Source organism: Rhagoletis pomonella, unplaced genomic scaffold (assembly GCF_013731165.1).
Source record: "Rhagoletis pomonella isolate Grant_MI unplaced genomic scaffold, Rhpom_1.0 Rhpom_scaffold_07818, whole genome shotgun sequence".
NCBI lineage: Eukaryota > Metazoa > Arthropoda > Insecta > Diptera > Tephritidae > Rhagoletis > Rhagoletis pomonella.
Window position 1 is genome coordinate 346 of NW_023466345.1, and position 7278 is coordinate 7623.

Genomic DNA, 7278 nt, shown 5'->3' on the forward strand with positions numbered 1-7278 from the left:
GCAAGTTGGTTAATCAGTTATTCGGTTAATCAATTACTCGAGTAATCAAGATTTTGATTACTCAAAACGATGATTAATCGAGTTACTTGAAATATGATTACTAAAAAAAATTAATTTTGCTCGTTAAAAGAGGTTGCTTTGGAAAATGCTTATTTTCTTTTTTATATTCTGTATATGAAAAAAATATGTATGTATGTATGTATTTCATTTTAATTTTTGAAAACAGATACGTTTTTTTCAAAGTATCAAGGAACTTCAACTGCTTTATATGTATGTATGTAAAGAGTACTTTGAAATGTTGATTACTCATTTTATTCATAATGTTGATTAATCATAAATAGTTTTGTTTTGGGTTAATCAAAATCTTGATTACTCGAGTAACTGAACTTTTGAGTAATCATAATTTCCGATTAATCGAATAATTGAGTTATTTACTTTATGATTAATTAAAATTTTGAATAATCAATTAATCGCACAGCCCTAGTAAAAGCTCTTTTCAGCTATTATTTTTCACAAAATAATTTTGCGGATCAGTTTGCTCTGAGCGCTTGTGTTGTTTACCAAGAAAATGCAGCCCTGTTGGTTTTTATTTCTGTATCGCATCGCGGTGAGTTTCCATTTCTTGGTAATTCGGTTTGTGAAATGGTAAACAAATTATTGAAATTTATTTATTTGATGTGTAAAAGATTTCATTAATGCATTTTTTTGTATTTTCAGACTATTAATTACAAGCACAGCATCATCAACGGTGATTGCAAGAACTACTGCAATCCCTGCGGTTTTTCCTCTTGGTAAATGCGTTCTGGTCGTGACCAAGGGCATGTCCCAAATCGGCAGGGCATAAGGTTGGTCATTTTAAATTTTATATCTTTGTTCGTCGACATTATAGTCATCATTGCAGGATTTTGTTGCAGAACAAAACGCCCCAAACCACTGCTGTGGTAAATATGTTCCAGCAGAGCTGCCCACCGCCGTCGGTGTAATGATTTCGATAGCTGAACAAACGCCATCTCCTGGGCATTCCCACAGCTTGCCGACACTAGCTATTATATCACGTGTGAATGCAACTGCGGCTTAATTTGGTTATTAACAGTGCAATAGTACCATGTCATTGGCAAAAACACTAAGGGCTGCTGGCAAATATAGGTTGTAAAGTTTTTGGTATCGATGAACTTACTCGAAGAAGACGATGGCCGAAAACATATGATGAAACATCTTCTGGCATGCCTTTGACAATCGTTAAGTCAGACGGACGCTTCACATACGATATTTCACACATGGCTGGAATTCGTTAGCAGACAGAGCACTCATTTAAAAAATATTTATCGTTCAGCAGAACGTGCATGCATATTCGATTCCGATTTTATGGGTCGATTACGGAGGACAACCGAACTTCAGTTGGTTGGCCAGTGGCTGAAATGGTATTACCGATGGCAACTAGCAACTGAAAGCTGGCAACTAAGTTGCTATATTGGCAAGTGCGTTTTTGTGGCTGCCGGGAATTTTTGATTGAGATACTTTATTTCTTTTTTCAATTTTTTGTTTAAATTGTACCACCTTGAACTTTATGAAACTTAATTATAGCTATTCATAATAAAAAACATTTTCATTTCAGTGAAGATGTTGACAAGATGTTGGAGAATCACGGCAGCACAGCCGTATACCTACTCTATGCTCTTACGCGCATATGCTAAATTTCTCGCAAGTGCTTGACAAAGGCAGAAGGCATATCTTCAACATTATAACTTAAAGTAAAAAAGTTTAAGGCATGCAATAAAAGAACCAACAGAACCAAAAAATGTCCTCAAAACTATTAAACATAAAAAATTGCACGAATAAAATTCATAATTTAAAATAAGATATCGCAATTGTTTTTTATATGTACATACATATTTACAAAATGAATTCTTAAAGCACCCACAGTAAGTCCCAAACATATAAATGACTAATAAGAAAAATAATAAATAACAGTAATATGAAAAAGTATGTCGAGGAATCTCTAAATAATAGCGAAACTGTATCTCAATAATAACAAATAGTTTTTAGCAAAAAATACAACCGATTTCAATGCGCATTCAGGTCGTTCTGGTTACGTAGATCCGACTGTCCTCCCTTTTTTTAAATCGTTAAAAAAAATTAATACGTATTCTACAGAAAAAAATCAAGATACTTATTTAAGGATTTTAAGCAAAAATAAATAAAGGAAAACTTGTTCGTGATATCTCGACTAAGGTGTATTCAGGATACAAAAATCTGAAGGTAAAACCGTTGAAAGGCAGTCTGTACATTTTTAAAGTTTGGTAACATTACAAAAATGTTTTCAAATTTCCAATCTCACAAATACATTCTCATTATACTTAAGTGTCAAATAAATGAAAATTTCAATATTTTCATCTATTTGTTTTTTGTTTTACCTTTATTTGGCATTTGAGTTGCTCTCAAAATTTCAATTTTATAAAATAGACAAACTTCAAAAAGTAAATGATGGCCGACGAATTGTGCAAGCGGTTTTACCTTTAAATATTTGTATCATGGGTGTTATTGACAACTCAGTGCGGCTCTCTTTTAAGATTTATGTAAAAAAATATAAACAAACGATTAAAATTCATACAAATTTTTTTCAATTTGACTTTATAGGATGGTTCTTCTGAGAGCAATGTCAAATTCAATCACACTTTGTTAAATACATTTTGATCTCTACCAAATAACGTACTTCCTCTGTAAATATTTTATGAAGTGTTACATGTTGATCATTTGATTTAAATAGTTTGTCAAACAATTAATACTATAGTTTGATCGGAGTTAATATATTCTTCAGTAATGAATTATATTATATTAAAACATAAGCTTATGAGAAATTACTTAGTCTTAACATCAATATTTTATAACGTGTTCCAAAATTCGCTCCGAGTGCGTTCACTATTGATCTTTTGATTCAAATATTGTTTGTCAAGCACTCAGTAGTGAAGTTTGATCGGAGTTTATATATTAATAAGTAATTTTTTTTTTTTTTTTAGATTGGCGCTTACACATATGTTAGTGTTTGGCCGAGCTTCTCCTCCTATTTGTGGCGTGCGCCTTGATGTTGTCACACAAAGCGGAGGGACCTACAGTTTTACGCCGACTCCGAACGGCGATTGTATTTTTATGAGAAGCTGTTTTTCATGGCGAAATACACTCGCAGGTTTGCCATTGCCTGCCGAGGGACGACCGCTGTTAAGAAAAACCTTTTTTCTATATTTTTTGCGATGTTGCTTTGACCAGGGTTTGAACCCAGGCATTGCGGAGTGGAAGCGCGTACTGCTTACCACTACACCACAGCGGCCGAGTAATTAATCATATTAGATTGAAATATAAACGTATAATACGGTAGAAAGTTAGAAATTATTTAGTGTTAATATGCATAATTCGCTCCGTGTTCCAAAATTCGCCCCGAGTGCGTTCACTATTGATCATTTGATTTAAATAATTGTCTCTCAAGCATTCAGTACTATAGTTTGATCGTAAACTATATATTTTTAAGTAATTGATCACATTTTATTAAAATACAAAAGTTTAATAGGGTAGAAAGTTAGAAATAATTTACTGTTAATATACATAATTCGCTCAGTGTTCCAAAATTCGCTCCGAGTGCGTTCACTATTGATCATTTGATTTAAATAATTGTCTCTCAAGCATTCAGTACTATAGTTTGATCGTAAACTATATATTTTTAAGTAATTGATCACATTTTATTAAAATATAAGCGTTTAATAGGGTAGAAATTGTGAAATTATTTAGCTTTAGCATGTATAGTCGGCCAGAGACAATTGCAGAAAACTGCAACTACTCGTGAAAACTTACAATAAAAGCAATGTAGATGAAAGTACTAGATATTATTATTAAAACTAGATCCATATATATATATATATTTTACATCATTTATTTTAAGTAAATCGGAATATATTTTTACATATAAAATAGTTTCCATTTAACTCATAAAGTACATATTTCACTACAAATATTTTGAAGATCATTTCGAATTGCAAAAATAGCGCTAATTAGTTGTATTGAAGTATAAAATATTTTATTACGGTCATTTTTATTTATAAAGCGCACAACAATATTTCTCTCGCCATTTATCCGATGTTAAAATTTTTCACCACAATATTTTCCTGCACAGCACCCTGAATGCGGCAAAACAGTTGCTGGCAACCCTCAAGTCCTTTATGGGGACCAAATTAACAGCCACAACAACAAAAACCTTTTCTACTGGTATACTGTGGTTTGCATGCAACTAAATAAAATTTGTTGCCCTTCTACTCTTTCTCTTGACGTTCGGATTGTGTACGTGTAAGAAGCCGATTGTGTACATGTGAAAGGCCGAATATAGTTCGTTTCCCAGGAAAGTGTTTGGCGGGCATAGTGATGCCAGACATTCTCTGTTAAAAATCCCGCGAAAAGGGGGAAAAAATCACTCAATTACCCACAGCTTAAAAATTTATCCCACAAAATTCCCTACGAATTTAAACATATACATGTTTCAGTAGTAAAGAAGTAAAATTCATTTAAAATAATAATAATAATAATTGGCGCTTACACATATGTGCTTCTCCTCCAATTTGTGGCGTGCCCATTGATGTTGTCACACAAAGGGGAGGGACCTACAGTTTTACGCCTACTCCGAATGGCGAGTGTATTTTCATGAGAAGCTGTTTTTCATGGCAGGAATATACTCGGAGGTTTGCCATTGCCTGCCGGCTTCACTTTAATTTTTTTGCTCACTCACTAAGGGCCTAAAAAAATTTTTTGGTGACTTTAAAATTGAAGCACATTCATGTGCTATTAACCATTTCATCAGAGAATTTGTTCCGCTTTTTACATGAAACACCAGTTGTAACTGAAAAGATTCTTTCTTACTCAGCGCTTGAATTGGTTAACGTAAGAAAATTTTCGAAATTGTCCTTATACTTTTTAACAATTATATACCATTTCACTCCACATCACATCTTCAGAAAGATTAATTACGTAAGAATGTCGAATATTCTTAAATTTGGATCAATTATGCAACAATAACTCCACCAAAAGAAAATCCCGTATTTGTTTGAAATGTCCCTTTTTTCCCTTTTAATAATTTTTGTTGCAAAATATCCCTCAAATAGGGAAATTACCCACAATCTGGCATCACTGGGCGGGCACTGGTCTAGATATCAAGCTCGTCGTAGGTATCATATCAAAGACATAAAATTAGAAAAACTCTAGAGATAGATGTCGCCTCGCCAGAAGAAGTTAAAAATATGCACTATATACACTACAGCGGAAATGGATGACACGCCATTTCTTTAAATGAAATAAACTGCTGCTATATGTATGTATGTACATATGTATGTTTATACTAAATGTGAGCAAACAACATTGTGCTTGCATAGTCTTCTGTTCTTTTTCACTGCAAGTGGTATTATTTTAGTATCTATTGCAAAATTTTATACAGACAAGACTAAAAAGAATAAAACAAATTAAAAACAAAACTTTTTAATGTACCACATTTTTATTAATGGACTAAAATTAGAAAATAATATTTCTCAGTCCCATAGAACTTGTTTTGATAACTTTTGATTTTGAAATTTTAGCAAGTCATTATAAACAATTTATGAGATTGAAAATGAAAAGCGTGGGGCGCATGTAATAGGCCTGATTTGAAATTGAAGAGTAATATATGTATGTATGTGGGTATATTAATAACGACCGCTTAAAATCGATCTCAAATTTGTACTTTCGCTGTAGAAATTTTAGGTCAGTGTTATGTATGTAGTTTGAATATTGTCAATTAAATCTAGTGCTTTGTATTGCATGCGCCCCAACGCTTTTATCAACTTGCAATGTTGTATGTCCAGACCACTTTGAATGTTGTATGTCCAGACCACCATTTATACTAGCTAAATTTTTTTGTAAGCGAGCGACAAAACAACACTCAACTCGGGTAAAATTTCCTTTTAGCTACCTAAGCAACCCTGTTTGTAGCTGGCAAGAAAATTTGATTAGTTTAACGGGATTTAGATACAAAAACCAATTTAATTGAGTAATTATGCGAGGTATTTGCGCAATTCGTCATTTAAGCGAGTGTTCTTTTGTAACTTTTGATTTTGAAATTTTAGCGAAGTCATTATAAACAATGAATGACATTGAAAATGAAAAGCGTGGGGCGCATGTAATACATTTGAATTGATATGAAAAGTAACATATGTATGTATGTGGGCATATGAATAACGACCGCTTAAAATCGATCTCAAATTTGTACTCTCGCTGTAGAATGTTATGTAGTTTGACTATCGTCAATGAAATCGAATGCTTTGTACTGCATGCGCTCCACGTTTTTCGTTTTCAATGTCATTAATTGTTTGTAATGACTTTTGCTAAAATTTCAAAATCAAAAGTTATCAAAACAAATTCTGTGGGACTGAGAAATATTATTTTCTACTTTTTAGTCCATTTATAAAATCGTTGTATATTAAAAAGTTTTTTTGTTATTATATTTATTTCTGAATATAGAAAGAATTTGCACTATATTGTTGGTGGACATGAAATACTCTACGTTACCCACAAAAAAACTAAAAAATCCAAAAAAAATTACATATCGCAATTTGGAAGTGAAACCAGAATGGTATTTTCAAATACTTGCATTTGACGTGGCAACAAGAAACATAAATCTTTTATTTAAAACGACCTGATAACCCGAAATGAACCTGCTATCTGTAGTTCATATAATTGGGTTCTGACTGAAGTTACTTAAGTAGGATAGAATCAAATATTTATGGTGCATTTACATGGTGTGAATCTGGTCATAAGCCGTATGAATTTTCCTATAAAATAAGCACCAACTCTATGAAGAAATGAATGGAAGCGATATATATTTTATAATTTTGATTTTATACTTGGTAAGCATTCTTTTGTAAGCAACAACCAAAAAAATTTCATTTTGTGCTAGCTTCGAAACTAGCAGCTTATTTTTGTAACCCTGCAAGGAAACCGCGGACTAGTGAATCGAATTTCTAGTTCCGTACTAGGTCTTTATCGCCAAAAAGGAACTAGTCCGATAGGAACTAGATCCCCACCAGGCCAAAATCTGCGAAAAGTGGTACTTTTAAGAAACTAATTTTTTTCAGTTTTTTCCACCTGAAATCTATATCTAAAGTGACGAATTTAGAAATGGTTCGGAACTATAGAAAAAGCGATGCAGAACGAACTAGATCCTATTTGTCGAATTTAGAACTATTTCGGAACTATCGATAAAGGGATGCA

The 7278-nt window shown here is 32.7% G+C and overlaps 1 long non-coding RNA gene across 2 annotated transcripts; it reads left to right on the forward strand.

The window, feature by feature from the left end:
* Positions 1 to 523: 523 nt before the first annotated feature.
* Positions 524 to 1798, forward strand: LOC118755892. Of its 2 annotated transcripts, none has more exons than XR_004995080.1 (3): positions 524 to 645; positions 718 to 845; positions 1616 to 1798. It is a non-coding gene; the product is annotated as an uncharacterized LOC118755892 (long non-coding RNA). The 2 variants fall into 2 exon arrangements; XR_004995079.1 differs by lacking the exon at positions 1616 to 1798 and adding an exon at positions 902 to 1373 and having other exon boundaries at positions 525 to 645.
* The last annotated feature ends 5480 nt before the right edge of the window (positions 1799 to 7278 follow it).